Source organism: Gallus gallus, chromosome 20 (assembly GCF_016699485.2).
Source record: "Gallus gallus isolate bGalGal1 chromosome 20, bGalGal1.mat.broiler.GRCg7b, whole genome shotgun sequence".
Taxonomy (NCBI): domain Eukaryota; kingdom Metazoa; phylum Chordata; class Aves; order Galliformes; family Phasianidae; genus Gallus; species Gallus gallus.
Genome location: NC_052551.1, coordinates 6810168 through 6829710, shown reverse-complemented (window position 1 = coordinate 6829710; position 19543 = coordinate 6810168). Strand labels below are relative to the sequence as shown.

Here is a 19543-nt window from a genome sequence, read left to right as displayed (position 1 = left end):
CGCAGCTCTTGCACAGCTAACGGAGGGGCAGCGATGGAGAATATTTCCCAGGTGTTGTTGTTTCCAGCACTGATGCTGCCGGTGCTCCAAGCCCCCTGCCAACAATACTGTGGTAAGAGGAATACAACCACATTATTCCAAGACACAGAAAGCCAACTGACTAGAAATTAGTGTTAGGAAACAACGTGTCTACATAAACACTGCAACTTTGACTGACCCTGTGTTGTTGGGAAGATTGCATCTGTGTCCAGACCTCTCACTGGCGTTTACATTCAATCCACCCCCACCTAAAGCTCCTGGGAGCAAACTCTGTTGCTCATCTCACATTCCTGGTCTGAAAACAAAAGTTCTCCCTTGTTTTGGTTTGATGTTACCCTGGGGGATTTTTTTTAGGGCTTTTTTTCCCCCCTCTTTCATGCACTAAAGATAATAATGTTGAAGGAGCCGGGGAGAACATGGCCCAAGCCATGCTGGACCTCCCAAGCCCAGCAAGAAATGTGTTGCAAGCAGGACTGTCAGCCCTTTGAGAAAAATTAGGGCCAAGCAAGCATTCAGCAGCAGAACAGCTTGCAGGGCTGTCCTTGGCAGTGGGAATTGTGTCTTCCATCCTACAGGGAACACTGAGGCAGCTCACCAGGGCAGGTGGAAAAGCGGCTTTATCTGCTTGTGCAAACACAGCTGCCTTCCCTGCTGGCCTTGCAGGGTTCCTTCCCTCCCCTCATTTCCCCTACCTTAATTAGGCTGCACTGTGCTGGAGCTGCCACTGACCCAGTTCCCAGAGGCCCTCCTGCGGCCTTCGTTAACAAAGATGGGCAGAAGATGTCAGCAGATGGAACGTCCCTCTCAAGTGACAAAGGGGAGCTTATCCTCCCTTCCACTGGGTAGTGCCTGGGGTGGCTCATCACTGTCCATTCCTGTTTCTACCGTGAGCTGATCCACCCATCTGTATAACAGGGAATGCTGTCCAATAGCAGTACCTCCTTAAGCTTTGTTTTGCCCTGATTTCCCCCACCTAAAAAAAAAAAAAAGTCTGGATACTGTGTTTTTAAATAGGATTTACCCTATCCCCTATATATCCATCTCTGTATCTATCCACATCACCTGATGATTTACATGTACAATGCAAATGCATTAAGAGAGCAGTTTCCTTTGCTCTGTTTGTACAGCCTCTTGCACACTACATCCCTTGTGCAGGGCCTGGACTCGTGCTCTGCAGCAGTGAGGAAACTCAGAGAGGTATCGGTGAGCAGGACAGACAAAACTAGTTCTGGTTTAGAGCATCAGATTCTCATCTCCACTGTGACAGCCAAGCCTGTAAAAGCATAAAAGGAAAGTAGCCAACCAAGTGATCTGATATCTTGGAGCTGATTTCTACAGCTCTGTGGGGGCCACATGAGATCTGGCTGCCAGCTCATGCAAACCCTTCTCAGAAGGGCTCACAAGGGATGCTCTGCTTGTTTTTTTCTGTTTCAGCAAGAAGTACCATCAGTTCACAAGAGCCTCCCAGAGTATGACACAAATCAACAGAAATGACAACAATAGTTGTCCAAAACAAAGCAAAGCTCAGTGTTCCCACCTACACTTTTGCTGCTGTATGTACCAACTCAGAAATCGATTCCAGCAGAAGAGTCTGTGCCCTGCTGATGGCTGCTCTTCTGCGAGTCCTAACCTAACTCATGCCCAGAGCTGAGCAGCATGCAAGGGCACACATTTCCCTGTGTGTTCCCACTTTGCTGGTCAGAGTTTTAGCAGTGTGGACATAAGCAGGCTATGCCCTGCTAGGTGGAGAGGAGCACAGGAGGAATTCCAGTTGCATACAGCAGCTTTTTGTTCTCAGCTTTTGAATACCATCAAGGGAACAGATAAACTCTCAGAAATGTTAACGTTTTCAAAGAAAAACTGAGACAAATAATCCAGTGTCCTACCACTAACAAACCCAATAGAAGCAACAAAATTCCAGAACCAGGAAAGCCAGTGAGATGCCCTCACCTCCACTGCCAACCCTTAAATGAGGTCTGGGAAGGGGTGGATCCTGGCTTCAGCCCTTCTGGTCCCTCAGGTCCATTGCATGCAGCTGAGCTGCCCTGGGTTGGCCCTGCCTTCCCACCAGGTGCTCCATCACTGCTTCAGGCCACGACTCAGCATTTCTGCTACACTCCCTCAACCCCCCCCCCCCCCCCAAAGAAAAGATGTTTCAGCAGCCTTTGAAACAGACTGTTTCATTTCCAGTAGCGTTTGTTTTCGGATGCAAACCCTGAATTTCTTCTCGCTCCTTTCAGGCTGCTGCTGTGGCTGAGTAGCAGCACTTGCACTCCAGCCCTTCCTGCCTGAACCAAAGTGTGGCAGTAGAGAGGAGGACCAACACAAAACCAAAGCGACCGAACTGCCCCATGCTCTTCTTAATGAACTCTCCCTTTCAAGCTGTCCTTTGTGCTGTGCTTCACTGCCCAAGCAGAATAGGGGCAAGCTGGCCACATGCCAAGGCCAAAGCCACTGCTGTGTTTTTGTGCTCAGGGCACTTATCTGATTCTGTAGTTTGCTGAGTGTTTTCTCATCCCAGATCCTTCTCTCTGTGTGGCAAATAGAAAAGAAAAACAAAAGAAGAAGAAAAAAAAAGGCCTCTTAACACAGGCAGAGCAGGGCACACAAGCAAGAAACACGTCTGCCTTTAATGATTTACCCTACCTGGGCATTCTGCTGAAGCCTGAGAAAATATATATATTTTTTGTTCTATTCAATTGTTTAACTCCCTTTCCTGTGTCCTGGCAGCAGGAAATCTCTCTGAAGCTTCCCAGCCCTCCATCCCACCCCAGGCATGAGGATGTTGCTCTCCTGCTCCTGCCTGCCCCAGCTCCCACAGAGGAGCTCAGTACACAGCTCGAACACATCCTCTGACAGCTGGTTGGCATCCTCTTGCTCTGCCTCAGAGCTGCTCTCACCATTCCAGGGCAGAAGGAAGAAAGGGAAGTGAGCTCAGGCTGCTGTGAAAGAAAAGCTGTGCATTTATTTAGCTGCTAGGAAATCTACAAAAAATACCTATCATCTCCCCCAGTATCTGTGTTCAACAGCAGCTAATAGCAGATGCCCAGGAGGGAGTATAAGCTGCATAGTGGTATTTCCCCACAGTGCTTTCACACCTTCTGGTAAATTCACCTCCACAGTTCCCAAATAGGTGCTGCCTATGCCTCAGTCATATACAAATTTTCTTTCATCCCACTTCAAACTCGCATAAACTTTTGGCACCCACGGCCTCTCATGGCAGAACACCACGCAGAGCACTACGTTGCTTTGAACCTACCATCAGTTAATTTAATTGGGACTTCTAGTTCCTGTATTAGACAGCAAACAATCAATTCTCATTTACTTTCTCAGAGCCGCTCGGGATTTTATAGATCTCCATTGAATTCTCCCTTCATCATCTCTTCTGCCAGCAGAAGGCCCACCCTGCCCCAAGGGGCTGCCAGGGCTGTGGGCTGAGCTGAGACGGGGTGCATTGGCCCAATCACAGTGTGAATCCGTGCTGTTAAGGCCAAGACAAAACAATCATGCAGGCAGATGACAAGGGTTTAGTACTGGAAAAAAAATCACTTATATGTGAAAATATCTAAATGCAAGAGCGAAGAGTTGTTTTTGATTATTATTTCTTACCAGAAACTCAAAATAATGGCAAGAACGAGAGATGCTGGATGATTTGCTTTCACACCTGCTCCTGCTTTCTTCAGATGCCTGTCTGCCTGCTTATCCCAGGCACCCTGTGCTGAAAGACGTAATTAAAGAAGTGTTGGGGGGTCAGGAAAGGGAGGAGGACTAAGCACTGAGGCTTCAAAAGGGCTTATTTGAGAAAAGATTGGTGGAATTTTCTTTTATGCAAAGAACACATCTGCAGGGATCCTAATGCCGCTTTACTTAGGAGAGGTTCAAACTCTGCACTGTGATTCTCTCCTTTGCAGCGTCCTCTGAGTTCTCAGAATAGAAGTGAAAAGATCTATGGATGGCACTCCCTTTCTGTACACATTGGCTGGCATGTGGAGACATGGGATGAAAGTTCACACCAAGCACCATTCAGAGACATTCCTGACAGATTTGCTATCTACAGAAATCAGACCAGAACCCCGTATGGTCTGAGATGGCCCTTGCTGTAGGAGAGAAGAACATTGAACCAAGTAGTCCTAAGCAGCACCTGCAAGCAAAGCCCACCCACAAGCAGTCCTATACCCTGATAAAGGGATGGGAACTCATTATGGGACTGCAGGGGATTTTGGTCGGCATGCCTGAACTGGGCTATTGACACAGAGATCTAAAAGCATCTCAGTCAGAAAATAAATCCCTTCTTGTTAGACCTGGACTTTCCTATGTGCTCAGGAGCCCAGCAGACTGCATGTCCCTTCAGCCATACCTCTGCCACCCTTGTATAACCAACACTCACCTGGCTGCAAAGAGGAGAACCACAGTGGCTTTCCGTACAAAAGCAGTGTTTCCCAGATCTCTACCACATGACCCTTTAGGTCCAAAGTGTATTTTTCCCTGCTCACAAATGTTGTGTCCTCACAGTAATGCCAAGAGAATCCCCACCACAGCACAGCAGTTACGGCTGTGCCTTTATCACAACAACAAACACTTCCTTGGATTTAAACCTCAAGCGCATTTGCCCTTGATAAAGGCTTCGTCTCAACACAGCAAAGTCAGTCTCTCAGCTCAACACATGGGAAGTGTGATCTGCTTATTCTGCCTTCTCTCACACACACAGTGCTGCATGGTAGGACCACGGGGGAAGTCAGGAGGGAAGCAGAGAAGCACCATCATCCAATTCAGGTGTGTGGCACACACAGGGAGCGGGGGTGGTGGCCTTCCCCTCCTCTCCTCTGCCCCCAACCATTCCACAGCCCCGCCATGTACAATCCCTCCACAGAGTGCAGGGCTGTGACTCACCCTAGGGCATAAAGGAAACAAACTCGTTGTCATTAAAAAGCTATTATCTTTAATGAGTGCTAGAGAAGATTCAAAGTGGCCAAGAGTCTTATTCAGAAAATAGGGAAGATAAATACTTTAATAAAAAGCTTTTAGTGGTTTTCTCTCTGGGCCTTCTGCTTCCCCAAAGAAAAGGAAACCAGCCAGCTTTTCTGAATCCAGTACTTCGTGTTCTTCTTTCTCTTTTCATGAGAGAAAATGAACAATTTCTGAAAGTCAGAGCTATGAGACAGAGCCCTGTGAATGAAGCACGCCATACTCCATCCTCCAAGCAGAAGAAAAGCCTCAAACGGGTTTGCATTCAAGTCAAAGCTGGTATTTTTACCCTGCCTATGAAGGGCCAGGATAGCACCTCACTCCACAAAGCATTACTGGCAGTCTTAAATGCAGACTAACTCACGACAAGGCACACTGTAGGAAAAGGAGCACAATGCCTAAAATTCTCCATCAGTTCCACAAGCTACACAATCCCCTCCCAAATTAAATCAAAAGCAGGGCCTTGTTTTTCAGATTCCTCCCAAGCTATCTCCATTCTCCTGCTTTCACCAGCTGCCCGTACAGCACAGCCAGGAGCTCCTCCCAGCACCTTTCCTTAGTCCAAAGAACCTGTGGCTGAACTACAGGTTGACTTATTTCTTTTGTCTTCTTCAGCATTTTATTCCCTTCCTACAAGAAATCTTCAAGGGCACACGAGACACTATCACTCTAGAGATGAAACAAGAAATACATGCCACCTCCCTTCCAGAAACAGCAGCTCCATTCACATCGCATATCAGTCTTCCCAGTGAACACCGCACCATCATCCCATCTCACTTGGCTAATGCATTCTCAATAAAAGAGCCTGGGACCTGAGGCCACCATTTCTGCTTCTTTAGCTGCAAGGAAACAGCTGCAACTTGGCATAGGTCAGCATATGGGTCCCTTAACTTTTTGTAAGTGGTTACCCATTAGATTAGGATGAAAACACTGACATCTTATATTTAATTGTTACAGAACAGGAAGACAAACATGTTCTGTGTGTGGGTTTTTTGTTGTTTTTTTTTTTATACAACACTTTCTTAAGGAAACAATAAGAAGCAGATGTTATCCTTCCAGACAGCAGCAGATATACCTGAGTCTCATAGCAGTACTCTTCTATGTCTCAGGCTAAATGAATCCATCCACAGCTTAACACAAATGAACAAAAAAAGTACCCCCTGAAACCAATCCACACTCATGTTTATTAATTTACTGAGTTATCAAGTCAGCTGAGCTGGCTTAGGAGGCAGCAAATACAAGCAAGTGGTATGCAAGTTACAGCATCAGGCTTTGGTGTGACATGGCACCACTTATCCCATGAGACCCTATACAGTATAAGGTCAATTGGGAAGTCCCCATCATTTCTTCAACGCAGCTATCAACTCCAGCCATGAATTTCACTCTCCTAAATCTCTCCCCAGATGTTAGGAAGACAAGCAGAGCGAATGGAAAGCAAATTCTAAAGCGATACAAATGCAGTGTAAACAGAACGTGGAGGTGTCTTTCTAAATTCAAAGCGTGCTTAAATGTTGCGTTCACAATATTGCACTGCACACAGACATAACTGCTCTGATTAACCAGGCTCAGTAATTAGGTATAAAAGCTGCAGAAGAAAACAAATAGGTTTACTACAACTAGTCTTAATTTTAAGTTTTCGGTTGAGTGTGCATCCAAAACCTTGGCTTTCACAATTGGTCCAGCACTTAATTTCATGAATTTAAATGCCCAGTTCTCAGGAGGGTTGACATTAGTCCAGCTTTTAGCTGACATTTGTTAACTATGCTAATAAAAAAACCCACTTCATTTCTAATTATATTGTCAGGACTAAACTAAACTTAAACACAGTCCGGCTCTGCACTCCAGGTGCTGCCTGCATCACACACTGCATTTATCAAGAAGCCAAGAGGTCAGAGAACAGGACTCAGCTTAATGTCTGCCATGCAGTTCCTGGAGGGAGCCACCAAAGGAAGACGCCTGGTCTGACCCACACCTGTTTGCCTGCCAAAGGTAATCTGAGGGCTTCTCAAGCATGCCATGAGTCAGATGTGTGTCGTGCAATCTGCCAGCCAGGTGGCATGGAAATTACCATTTCAGTGTTGTGAACATCTGCCAAATAGGCCTCATGTGTGCAGGCAGTTCTGTGTCTTCACTGCATCTTCTATCCTGAAGAAGTATTTGTAGGACTAGGCCTAGAACAAATCAATCCTGAATTCTAGACTTCATCAGCCTTGGAGCCATTCTGCCTCTTGAAATCTGTTTCCCTTGTTCTAGCAGACAAAAAAAAAAAATCCAAAACAGTAAGCTGACCCTTGTAAATTAATAAAGTTTCAGTTAATCTACAAAGCAGCAGATGCTCATTTGCACTTAGGTGATGAAACCAGTGGCCTTATCTACAAGAAATGCATTTCCACAGGAGATTCAAGGACACTTATCTGCACAAATTCAGTCTCTGTAGATGATGGCTAAACACTTTGCAGCACGTTAATAAGAAGGAAATAAATATGTTGTGAAGGAGAGCTAAAAAACAAAGCACTGACCCAAACTTCCAGAAGTCAACTCTCAGCATAAAGGGTCCTTCTTGTGACTGGCATTTCTGAGTGCAGCAGGGGAAGAGCACATGGTAACAGCAGGGATGAAGATAAACACAACCTTCAACATTAGCTCACCTATGTAATGGTTTTATTTAATTGATACAATTTACATGGCAGAAATGGTCACATTTATTTTCTACAATGAGAGCAGAAGCTGTCATGGGCATAGGAAGGCATTAATCCATCAAGAATGCATGTTCATTGGGATTTATTAGCAAGGATAATTGCATGAAAACAGGAGTTTCCTGATATTCTCACATCTGAAAATGCACTCTTTCAGATTCTTTTGCATTCTTACCGCCTTCTTTTAGGAAAGCCCTAATTAGCCACCATGGAAGTTATACAGCCAGAGGATGCTAAGGAAGAAGGGGTGGGCTGCACACCTGGGACCTCACAACAAGTTTACACAGGCACAACACCAAGTTCATCTCTCCAAGTCTTCCTTTCCCAAGTATCTGCCTGGTGGCTGATTGTCTTGAGGATATGGGCCATAAGACCCTACATGTTTTCCATGGTGTGGAGACAAGAGGCAATTTTGGACAAGTTAATTGTGCTACAGATGGTAAAGGGATGCACTTTGCTGAATGAGCAGGCTGGAATAAGAAAATTAAATGTAACAATCATCACAGGGTTTTGCAACTGCGTGAGTCTTACAGATAGCAAACAACACTGCGGTTGCATGGGATCACCAGTTTTAGAGCAAACCTTGTCCCTGCCAAGTTGACCACTATGAAATGACTGAGGGAGTGCTGGAAGGTAGTGAGGACCTGCGTATTATAGCTAGATTTGGGTGACTGGTGGACCATCCAGCCTGAGAGGTTCTTTGAGATTACAGAGTTGCCTACAGAATACAAAGCTATTGTTCAGTGGTTAGACCAGAATTCTAACCTAACACACCATAGCAAAAGACGTTTGAAGTTTTTTGTTTGCTTCTTGTCTCAAAAGTGTATTTCCATGAACCTTTGTGACTCCACCAAGTCACTTCAAAAATCAATAACGTGTTGTGAGTTTTTGCCTCAACCATATTATAGCATTGCTATCAACAATGTACCCGACTCTGAAAGCCTTACAGGAAACAGTCAGGATGGGACATCCAGATGACAGGGGAGGTCACTAGACTTTAAATAATGACATTTTAAAAGGATTTTAATGATATTCCTAATGAGTTTAAGAAATTGGCATTACAAGCACAAACCACCTTTGCTCCCAGTCTGAGGGAACTGAAGATGAAAGCCTGTGGGATGCTCCTAACAATTCCATCACAGTTCTCTCTACAGAGCTAACCCCACCATCTCTCAGGGATCTTATTTAGGTTTACAGATCAGGCAAACCTACAGGAAACCACAGCTCACTGACAAGCCTGTCACCTGTGGCTGAAGCCAACAATGAACTCCCAAAGGCCTGAAAGTTCCTGTCTTCCACTAACCCTGCAGGCCTCCCATATGGCTTCACATCTCCCTCCTCACAGCTCCTGAGCCACAGATGGAGGAACAGAGCTGTGATGAATAGACAGACTCCATCAGACAGTGGGAACATCTGACAACACCCAGGTATCAGCAAGCTTTCTTTTTCACTGTGAGAGAAAATCATTAGGCTCTTCCCTGGATGTGCCTTTGTCAGATTACCTGTCACAATTCAGACAGGCAGAAGACAGCCTGCACCAGAGTAAGAGGCACCCACTTGGAAAGAAAAGGCTGTATCACATCTCTCACACAACAGGCTATGACATCTTTTGTGCCCATCACATCCACTTCATGTAGCACAGACCATGCACCCAGCATTTGTAGTGCAAGTCTGGCAGTCACAGCCCTGACTCTGCTTGCATTCCTTCACTGAGAAAATCCATCTATGCTTCCCCTCTGCTCTGCTTTATTCTTACAAGTATCTTTCTTCAGAGGAAGAAAAAAAAATGAGCCAGGAAAAGAAGAGTAAGGGGCAGATTTGTACCTGCTATATAAAGCTAACAAGATGACTCCTCACCATGCCTTCTACTTGCCAAAAGGCTATGTAAAAGCAGGTCTATCTGGCCCATACTGCTGGAGGAAAAAAAAAAAAAAAAATCAGTGTATTTGTATACAAAGACATCCCTCAGGTCACTGTAACACCTAATGAGACACCAGAGTTCATCAGTTTCTCTCTCATCCCCCCTGATGTTGCTACTTGCCTTTACCTCTAGCAACCTGACACTGAAGGATTTTGACATCACTTTGGTACCTGGCATAGCACTCCAGATCAGAGGAAAGACTGCCAGGGAGAATGTGTCATAGTTCAGAAGAGTGACAGGGTTTGCAGAGGGAAATCATGACCAAGGGCAATCGAGACCAGCTGCATGTGTGTCACCCTCATGATGCAACACCAACTGTTGTGGACTATGTGCCCACTGTATAGGTTTAGGTAAGCTACAAACCAACAAGAGAGGCAAATTGCTGTTAGCACCTTTGACAGCCATTTTCTCCAGGCAGTTTTCACAAGCCCCATTAAGGTGTTTCCACAGCAACATAAACTGCTGACTAACAGAACTTCTCAGGCAATTCCAGTCCTCCTCTGCAAATTCCCAAGAAAACTGTGCCTACAAATATTCTGCTGCAAAACACTGTCAGTGAATACTCAAAGGAAAAGTCTTCTCTGAACTGTTGTTGTGAAGGGCCTGACCCACACCTATAAGAAAGTGGATTTGCTCTCAAGACAGATCTTCCCTCAAGAGAATAAAATGTTTTTCTCTCTTCTTGGTAGACAAAATTCTTATGAACATGAATGAAGACTAAGTCAGTGTAACAGTAAGAGCAACACTCCTATGAGCCTGCCGAGGGTTTGCGACCAGAAGCTGGAGATAGGAGCCAGGGGAGGCAATGTCAGCTGTTACAGATGTGCAGCACAATGGAAGTGCACAAACAGTTATTAAACAAAGACAGAGGTAGACTTTAGTGTTTCTTCTGAGAAATGGTATCCAGGTTAGCTGCTTCCTAAGGGCCAGGCTCTGTCCTGGACTGATGTGCAAGCATTCCAGTATATGTGGGAGGATCAAAAGCCTCACCCTTCCTACTACAGATCAGCTCTGAACCAGAAGCAGTAAGCTGTTGGACACATTTGAGGCCACCCACAGTGGGAAATACAATCACATGCGGAGCAGAAAGCATGACCTACCCCAGGCCAACCCCTGGGTGCTGACATACTGCACCACCTTTGGAGAGCAACTTTCAGGAACAGGCTTCAGGAAATTCATCTGGGCAAGCAGCACCATGTGGGACTGCATCTGCTTACCTACCACACTCAAGCACTAGATGACCCTGCTGGAGGGATGCTAACCACCTGGAGATGAACAACATGTCCTGCTTCTTTGTATAGTCAATGCTGAGATCACATCTGCTAGCCTCTCTTACCCCAGACATCCTCGCTGAGGAAGGTTACAGGAACCCAAAGAAGTCTGTGTGAAGTGGGGAAATGAGGACAACCCTTGGCTTTAATATCTGGTTTGAGAAAAGGCTACAGAAGTCAAGCTTATTCTCAGCACTAGAGGGAAGACTTCAAGGTGACCCTGCCACAGCATGTAAAAACAAACAGCAAGTGACAGGCACCAGAGAAGTGCAGACTCTCCAGTGGATGCTTTCTAAATATAACACTAAAGAAATCAAGCAGATCTCAGGTACCTCAGAACCGGTCCTGAACTCATTTCCATGAACTCACAAACAAGCCTAGAGAATGTAACGGAACTGCTCCTAATTAACACCACGTCTAGCACAAAGTACTTTGTCTATCATCTTCAATATTGAGCTGGCAACGTTGTGCCAGCAGATCCCACGGTGCCAAAACAAACCTGGGTTGCACTGAGATGGCAGGCTTCACCCCACTGCTGCAAGGAAGGTGGCAGAAAGGGTGGAAGAGGAACAGGAAAGGTTCCAACTGCAGAACATCTCTAAGGATATGATGTTCGAGAAAGAAACCCCCTGCTTCAACAAATAGTATTTTTTTCCCATCTGTAGGACAGCTTGGGTGTCCCTACGTCTCTGTATTCCTAGAACCATTACAAAACCAAGTTTTACTTCACTGCTGTCCACGATAGTGTCTAGCCTGTTAACACAGCTGATAATTCAGTTATTTTATCTGTTGATGAGCAGAGATCAAGGCAGAGACAACAATACAAACAGTAGAAGCAGCAATGAGTAGGACTGTGCTATCCCATAAGCTAATGCAGCCACTTAACAGATGGGTCTAAAAAAGTTAAAAGAAAAAAAAAATCAACACGCAGTCAAAAAAACATTCCTGAATAGTAGAGAATATAAATGTGAAACCTCTCACTGTGTATGAAAACACGTCTATTAAAAGCAACATCCAGAGAAATAATCTGTGCTATTTTCCTCTCAAATGCTCCTGGCACCAAGACACAGAGCTGTTTCTGAAAAGTAAACATTTGCTTTAACACATCAGCCTAGTGACTGCAGATTTCAGTTTTAAAAGTTACCCGAGTATATACAACACAACGTTGTCTGTTCCTGTTATAATTGACGGAGCTGACAGACCCTGCCTTTGTCCTCACTGCCCTGTTCAACCACCTCACAGCAGCAGAATAAGAGCCCAGGACACACTGTGATTTTCCTCTGCTTGTCTCTGAGAGAAGGCAGGGAGCTCCCTGTGAAGAGATACAATCAGAACAGGCTCTCAGTCAGCCTTTGTCCAAAACATTCCTTCTTGCCTTCGTTGCTTCATTCAAAACACCCGGCTGTCACAGCCAGGGGTTACCAGTGCCTGCAGAAGTCAAGCAACGCTGGGGCAACAAATGCGAGGTGAAAATTGCTTTTAAATTCAGCGTAATCTCTCATCTTTTAACAAAGGGCTGTGTTGAGAGATTTTCAAATGGGGTGATTTCACCTGCGTTGACAGAGCCAATGAAGTTCATTTCATGGTTTCTGTATTACCAGGGAAGCTTAGTTCACTGCACAGCTGTAAGCTGTAGTACTACTAAGTCCACTGCAGCTCAAGTTTTTTAATAGCTTGCTGTTACACATGGGAAAATCACCTGAGCTCAGAGCACAGCAGAGTGCTCAGAGCTGCCACTGACCACCCGCAGCCTCTCCTCATACATGCATGGGGATTTGGAGCACAGGTTAGGAAGGAGTGCCAGGGAAGGCCCTCTAGAACCAAATCAGTTCCAGAAAGATTATGGCAGCAGATGTGTAATGAAACTGCACCTCTGGTGCCCTGCTGTTTGCAGGTGCATCAAAAACCACACCAGAAAATAAAAAGCTTTGAAACAAAAGCCTGTCAGTATAGAAGACCACTTCCACCCTACTAAATATAAAAGCCTCTGACAAGTTCAGATTTACTTGCACGTGACTTTCAGAGTTTCTCTCCACTGTCTTAGCTAATTGTTCACACAGACAAATCTCAAACACTAGCCCACTGTTACTACAGCAAACTGCTATAGTGACAAAGTGAAAGCATCCTGACTATAAACACACACAAGCGAGCAGTTGATGAGGAAAACCTGTCTGTTTGGACCTCAACTGAGCTTTCAGAGAGGTACACACACAGCACCCCCTGCAGCTGCCAGGTCAGATCCCTGAGCCCAGCTCACTGCATGCAGTTCAGTTCCTCCACCTCGCCAGCCTGCATCCACCCCGGAATGCTCCCGAGTTGCCTACAAGGAGATCAGCCATCTTCAGTGCTATCACCCATCCCTACACACATGTGAGTAGCACCAAAGCTTCAAGCCTGACCTGATTTGTTGGCAAGAGACTAAAACACACAAAGGACATTTCAAGATAGACCTGTCCTGTTGGGCAACTAGCAGTCTCTTCTCCACAGTCCATAGGAAGCTTGCTGGTAGATGCTCTAAATCTAGATTAAGTTTTAGCAGCTCTGATCCCTCATCAATACGTTGCTTCAAGAGATTATGCTGTTCATAGTAATTGAGAAAAATCTCTATCCAGTTTAATGGAAGACTCCTTTTTACATGCTGATTAATAATTCTTCATCATCACTGCATCCTATTAGACATACATGCTCAAGGCCACTGTCAATTCAAATATCAAATCCCCTCCTACAATGACTGAAACTGTTATTTGCAGTTATAAGAAATGGAAATGCCCTGCAGAGATTCTAGGGGCTGTAACTAACTACCAAGCTATTAAGTATTAATTAAGCTGTTGCTATCAAGCAGTAAAAAATAGCATTTAAATACTTAAAATTTAAGGAATTATTTCTGGCTGCATATTTCCTTAGCCTGTTATCCACTCACTTCTCATTTTTGTCCTTCAGATGCTTCAAGCAGAATTGTGGTTGCTGGGCTAGCTAGCCCACTGTAGGGCATAAGCATCCAGCTGCTTCAGGCAGCAGCCACTTACTTGGTATTTGCATGCATGACCCATCAGAGCTAGCCCAGGACAAGCAACACACAGACAGGTGGCCCTGCTCCTCAGGAAACTAATGAGGCTGCAGGATTGGTTTTAAAATGCATTCCTAATGAACCTACTAACTACTGTGCTGCTTCTCAACAGCAGCACATAGGTAACTGACTACTTCCGTCATTAGGCCTGGGGTTTCATTCTCAACTTGTGCTGTTTGAGACACTCACTTAATACAAGTCCCAGCTTTCCACAACAGCTTGAATTCAAGAGGCTGTTTTACCTCATTTGCATTGCCAGTGGGGTATACAAATGCTACCAGACCAGGACCTGCATGAGCCATCTGCCAAGGTCTGCTTGACTGTGCACCACAGAGACATCATTTGATTGCCAGGCTAATGATCACAATAGATGGAGAAAACCTTCATGCAGAAAGCAGACTTATCACTATTCAGCCTCAAGTGAACATTACACAGTACAAGTTCACTGATAAAATGCTTTGTGTCCATTGAGGCCAGATATGCATATTTTACAGAGCTACTACAAGTAGTCTGGAGGTACAGGAAGCAATGTACTCCAGGGTTCCAACTACTCCCCTGGTTTTAGGGAAACCATCTTGTTCAGTGTTTCCCTACTTCAGCACATATATAGAATTCGTATTTAATCCCCCTGCTCTGCAGATCAGGAAGACTGCCAAAAAGCATCCAGGGGAAGGTTGCAGGAACTGAATCAACATCTGCCACCGGTCTCTCTAGCCAACAGCAGTCATTTTTGCTAGCCTATCACACCACACAAGGGAGATATCCAAATCCTTACAGAAGCTGCTATCGGCTTCTCTTCCTTCCTAGATTGCTGTTAACTCTCTGAAGGAATCATATATGGAAGATTTTGCAAGGCTGCTGTGACCTACTTACCTGGAACAAGATATCCTACATCTTTTTTCAGGCCAGCTACAACTTCCAACACACTATTGTTTCCTAGGGAATGTCAGCAGCTACACATCTCATTTAAGCACCTTTTGCTTCAGAGTGTGTGAGGAGTAGCTATCTCACCATGAGACCATGACCCTTTCTCCTTAACTGAGGCAGAAAGCAGTTCAATGGAAAGTCACCACAGAGATACACCATCACCACCCAGCTCCAAAAATCAACAGTTAGGAGATAGAGAAATTGGCTGTTAAAGATATGGAAGACAATTTCATTCAACAGTTGAGTTCATACAGTACTCAGATTTTATTAAAAGAAACTCTCATTGTACACAAGACCATCATATATGACAACAGCTTTTTAAGGCTTCTTTAATGTCAAGTAACATTAGTTATCAGGTGGTAAATACAGCCCTTGCAGACAAAAATCATCCAATTACGTACAACATGCAGCCAATTCCAGAATCCATTATGATTAAATGCATCATACGAAGGAAAAAACCCAACACCTTCCATCTGTGAGTTGGCAAGACACCAAGAGAAAAGACTCAACAGTTGTTTCAGTGATATGGATGCTGTAGTGTGGACAAGTGATCACAAACAGCAGCGTGGAGCGAAACATCCTGAGCAGAAGACAGCTTTCCCCTAGTACTTTGAAATAACAGCAAATCCTGAGGCCTTCTAAGAGATCACACACAACCTGTCAAGAAAACATCCAACATTGTGTCAGTTCACTCCACATCAAACAGCAAAAACTCAGCTTTCAAATCTCACCCCCAAAATTCTTCAAGATGGTAAGGATTGTTCTGCAAACAGCCAAAATAACTGCAGTACTGCCAGGCACTCCAGATAGGACACACTCTTGGATGTAAATTTCTGGGTATTTCATAGTATTTGATAAAAGTCCAGGGGAACTAACTGAGCAGAGGGTGCCAGAGTACTGTATTTGATCAGCTCTGCCATCTGACAGATCATTCATACTCTTTAGAATTCTACTGTGCTGTACAGAAAGGTCACATTTGTGCTCTTCAGTTATGAGCTACTGAGGAGACTTCAGGCTCCCTGAACATGGGTTACACAAACAGCAAGATCAGGCTGCAACTGAATGAAGCCAGCAATAAGTGTTTATTCAATGAAGCAAAATTCTCTTAAGCACATTTTCTAAAAGCATTAGTGAAACCCTAAACAAATAACCAAGTTTTCAGAAGTTATCACATATAATCCCTTACAGAAGCAAAGGAAGAAAAAACACCAGAAGCAGTCCCTCTCTACAAAACAGAACTTCACTGAAAGCTCACATTTATCCACTTATAAGGTATGGAGAATATCTCATTCACAAGTAAAATAAATCCACAATAAAGGTTCCCTCACTTCATTTTAACACTACTGAAGAGAGGCAAAATGAAAAAAAGCTATGTTTATACCCTTTTGAAGTTAAATTTGAACTTGTCAAAGCTCTCTGCCATTTCTGTTACTGGAGATCTCCAGAAAGCCAAAATCCTTTCACTTTCATCTTTAAGACCTTTATGCATGTCAAATAATGTAAAGCAATCAGTATTACTAAGATATGTGCAGACAGCACCCTCCAGTGCTGTCTGCCCTCTGAGCATGCAGCACACACAAATTCCCTGCCCATAGGCATGAAGCCTCAATACAGAACCAAATGACAAACTGAAGAATCTTGCATCTGTGGAATCAGACAAATCTGGCTTAAACACAAGTCTGTATCAGCATTGCCGATCTGATGGGGAAAAAAGTTTGAAGTCATCATATACCACAGAATGACAGATGCTCTTCAGCTTAATGTTGAGACAAATTAAAAAAAAAAAAAAGCCTTCAGGTTCATAATAATCAACAGGGCAGTACACCCTGCACAAAAAATGGTAGAAGAAATCAAGAGTATTTTAACAGGTATCAATTTTCAGGTAAACTAGTAGAAAGTGTTTTCTATTCATCTGCTGTTGTTCATTTACCATCACTTCTTTCAGGTTACTACCTGCAGTGTTAGTCCCTGCTCACTGCCTCATTTGCTACCTCAAACACGCTATAAGAGGACAAAGGTAACGCACAGAGGGCTCACGCTACAGTGCTCAAGTCTACCTACTAATCAAGTCTCTAGGGAAACAACTTACCTTTGTTCCTCTATCAAAAGTGGAAAAGCACAGGAGAGAAAGCCAAGGGCATCTGCAGTCATCACACAACTGATCCACTGCTGGCTAAAGCGATCCCATCAGGTCTCCAGCAGGTCCAACATCCCTCTGCTTTCACAGAGGCCTAGGAGTGAAATCCAAGAAACTGTTAGCACTGAACCCCGTGAAGCTGTGGGACACCACAGCTTTTTCCTGCTGGTGCATCAGACAAGATCTGGCTAGAGTGATGAGTAATCAACACTGTCGCTCTGATGGGGAAAAAAGTTCAGTCATCACCTACACCAGCAGGTCCAAGGAGTTACAGAGCCACTCACGTTAGCCATGCAGTGCTCTCACCTCCTGAAACAGGTTCACAAAGAATGATGAACTAATGGCAGAAGCAGCAAAGCCATACAGACATACAGCCCCCTCTGAACACTAAGAGATCTAAAATCCCCTCAACACTTCCCCAAGCTGGCTAGCACTCAAACCTCAGACTCAACAGCCTCTCTTCCTAAGGGATCCATGTCAGGATGGTCCCCATACCATATTACAGCAGCTGCTCTGAGCAGATTACCCCCGTGTCTCCAGGCAGAATGACCTTACAAATAGTTCTATGAACAGTTTATCTAGGAAAAAAAAAAAAAAAAAAAAAAACGGGACACAGCTATAAACCCACTAGCCTGACCCAGCTAAACTCACTGGTACGAAGTTACTGATCCCTTGCTATGCTGCTTTCTGTTCACTAGTCACACCTGCCACTTTGGACATGATGGAACGTGAGTGACATGAGGCACAAAGGCTCCTGTTGCAATGCTTCTGCACAAGTAAACCCTGTGTGCTTTCATCTCTGAGCATTAGGCTATGTATTGCAAATTATACAGAGGAAGTCTCTAAAGATACTAATTTGACAAAGCATTTTGGAATCAGACCTTTTGCACAAAGATGTTTTGTCTAAATTTAAACCAATGATCAGCAACAGAAGCCTTATGAACTTGCTATTCTTACCTGTTAAAGGTTCGTGCATGGTGGTGCAAGCCAGGACAACTGCCTTCATCACACAACTGATCCACTGCTGGCTACAGCCACCCCATCACGTCTCCAGCAGGCCCAATGCCCCTCTGCCTTCATAGAGGCCTAGGAGTAAAACCAGAGGAACATTCAGCATTGAGCCACACAAAGCTGTGGGACACAGCAGCTCTTCTCTGCTGGTGCATCAGACAAGATCTGGCTAGAGTGATGAGTAATCAACACTATCGCTCTGATGGGGAAAAAAGTTCAGTCATCACCTACACCAGCAGGTGCCAAGAGTGACACAGCTACACTCCACTTCCCTAGGCATGTCCATAGGGTCTGCATGAACTTGCACAAATCCTTCCCCGAAAAGAGCTAGCTGATTTACCTATTCAACAGGCTAATGGCACAGGGGAAACACTGGAGAGCACCAAGGAAAAAAAAATGATGAAATAGGCTTCTGCAGTACAGCATGAGACAGCTAAGGCAAAAATAACATAGGAGGCAGACAGAGATAACAGCTTATACACTCTGCAGCTACAACCCTTATGGCCATAAGACCTTTCTTCCCATGCAATGCAAGGGCAGGCGGCTGCACGTGCAGCTGTGAGTGCTGGGCAGTCGCCAAACCCCAGGACACAGGAAAGGGCCGCGGACACCGCACGCCCCATCCCGTGAGCACTACCGCATACCTACCGGCAAGCGGCAGAGTAGAGAAGGGCCGAACCAGCCCGCTCTGCCTGGGGGAGGCACAGCTCCGCCCATGGGCTCCCGGGCTGGGCCTGCAGCTCCGAACAGCAGCGCCCACGTGTCTGCACGGCCTGGCCGCGCCCCGCGCCATGCTGTCCTGCCAAAGACACGGCGGTAACCCGCTCTCCGACCCGGGCTGCTCGTTTCTTGCCATCCTAGACCTGACACTTTGCGTGTAACCGGAGCAACACGAGGCCCCAGTTACAATGTTTCTGTACGAGCAAAACTGCATCCAGCTCTACAATATTTAGGCTAATGTTCACATCTACTCATCTTTCAAATCTCCGGGGATAATAATGTAGCAAAACATCACGAAAACAATCCGGGAACACCCTTAAAACTCGCAGTTACCGAAAGGACTGAGGAATCTCACCCATCAGAGGCTCTGGCATGGCAGAGCCAGCCGGGCAGCTGCAGCCGTCCATCACGCAGCTCCAATGCGCTTCAGAGGCCTGGGAACAAAACAAAGGAACAGTGAGCACGGAGCACGCGAGGCTGTGGGACACAGCAGCTCTCCTCTGCTGGTGCATCAGACAAGACCTGGCTAGAGTGATGAGTAATCAACACTGTCGCTCTGATGGGGAAAAAAGTTCAGTCATCACCCACACCAGCAGGACCCGGACGGGCAGAGCTGCACGGCCGCAGCAGCCGCGCTCCGCGGGGACAGTGAGGGCACGGCGGGCCCCTCAGCACAGCGCTCCGCAGAGCACGGGCGGGGATACGGGACGCAGCAGAAGGGATGGGGCAGAGCCAGGAAGGGGCGGCCATGCTGCAAGGGCAGCTGCTCCCTCACTGGGAAAGAAAAAA

General features: G+C 45.4%; 1 protein-coding gene, 1 long non-coding RNA gene and 3 other non-coding genes across 19 annotated transcripts in view; all 5 read right to left on the bottom strand.

Moving 5' to 3' along the window:
• Positions 1–15126: 15126 nt before the first annotated feature.
• Positions 15127–19543, bottom strand: part of STAU1 (staufen double-stranded RNA binding protein 1) — a 40473-nt gene continuing 36056 nt past the window's right edge. For 13 of the 15 annotated variants that reach the window (XM_046902845.1, XM_046902842.1, XM_046902848.1 and 10 more), the window contains 4 exons: positions 19110–19188; positions 17981–18109; positions 16976–17117; positions 15127–15543 (listed from right to left, as the gene is read on the bottom strand). The gene's annotated coding sequence lies outside the window, so the exon portion shown is untranslated. Of the gene's footprint in view, positions 15544–16975; positions 17118–17980; positions 18110–19087; positions 19189–19543 lie in introns of all 15 variants that reach the window. The other 2 variants (XM_046902843.1, XM_046902846.1) reach the window with 2 other exon arrangements.
• Positions 16530–16624, bottom strand: LOC112529918. Its single transcript, XR_003071510.1, has one exon. It is a non-coding gene; the product is annotated as a small nucleolar SNORD12/SNORD106 (small nucleolar RNA).
• Positions 17188–17279, bottom strand: SNORD12C. The gene has a single exon (XR_003071509.1). It is a non-coding gene; the product is annotated as a small nucleolar SNORD12/SNORD106 (long non-coding RNA).
• Positions 18180–18271, bottom strand: LOC112529916. Its single transcript, XR_003071508.2, has one exon. It is a non-coding gene; the product is annotated as a small nucleolar SNORD12/SNORD106 (small nucleolar RNA).
• Positions 19257–19348, bottom strand: LOC121106427. Its single transcript, XR_003071507.2, has one exon. It is a non-coding gene; the product is annotated as a small nucleolar SNORD12/SNORD106 (small nucleolar RNA).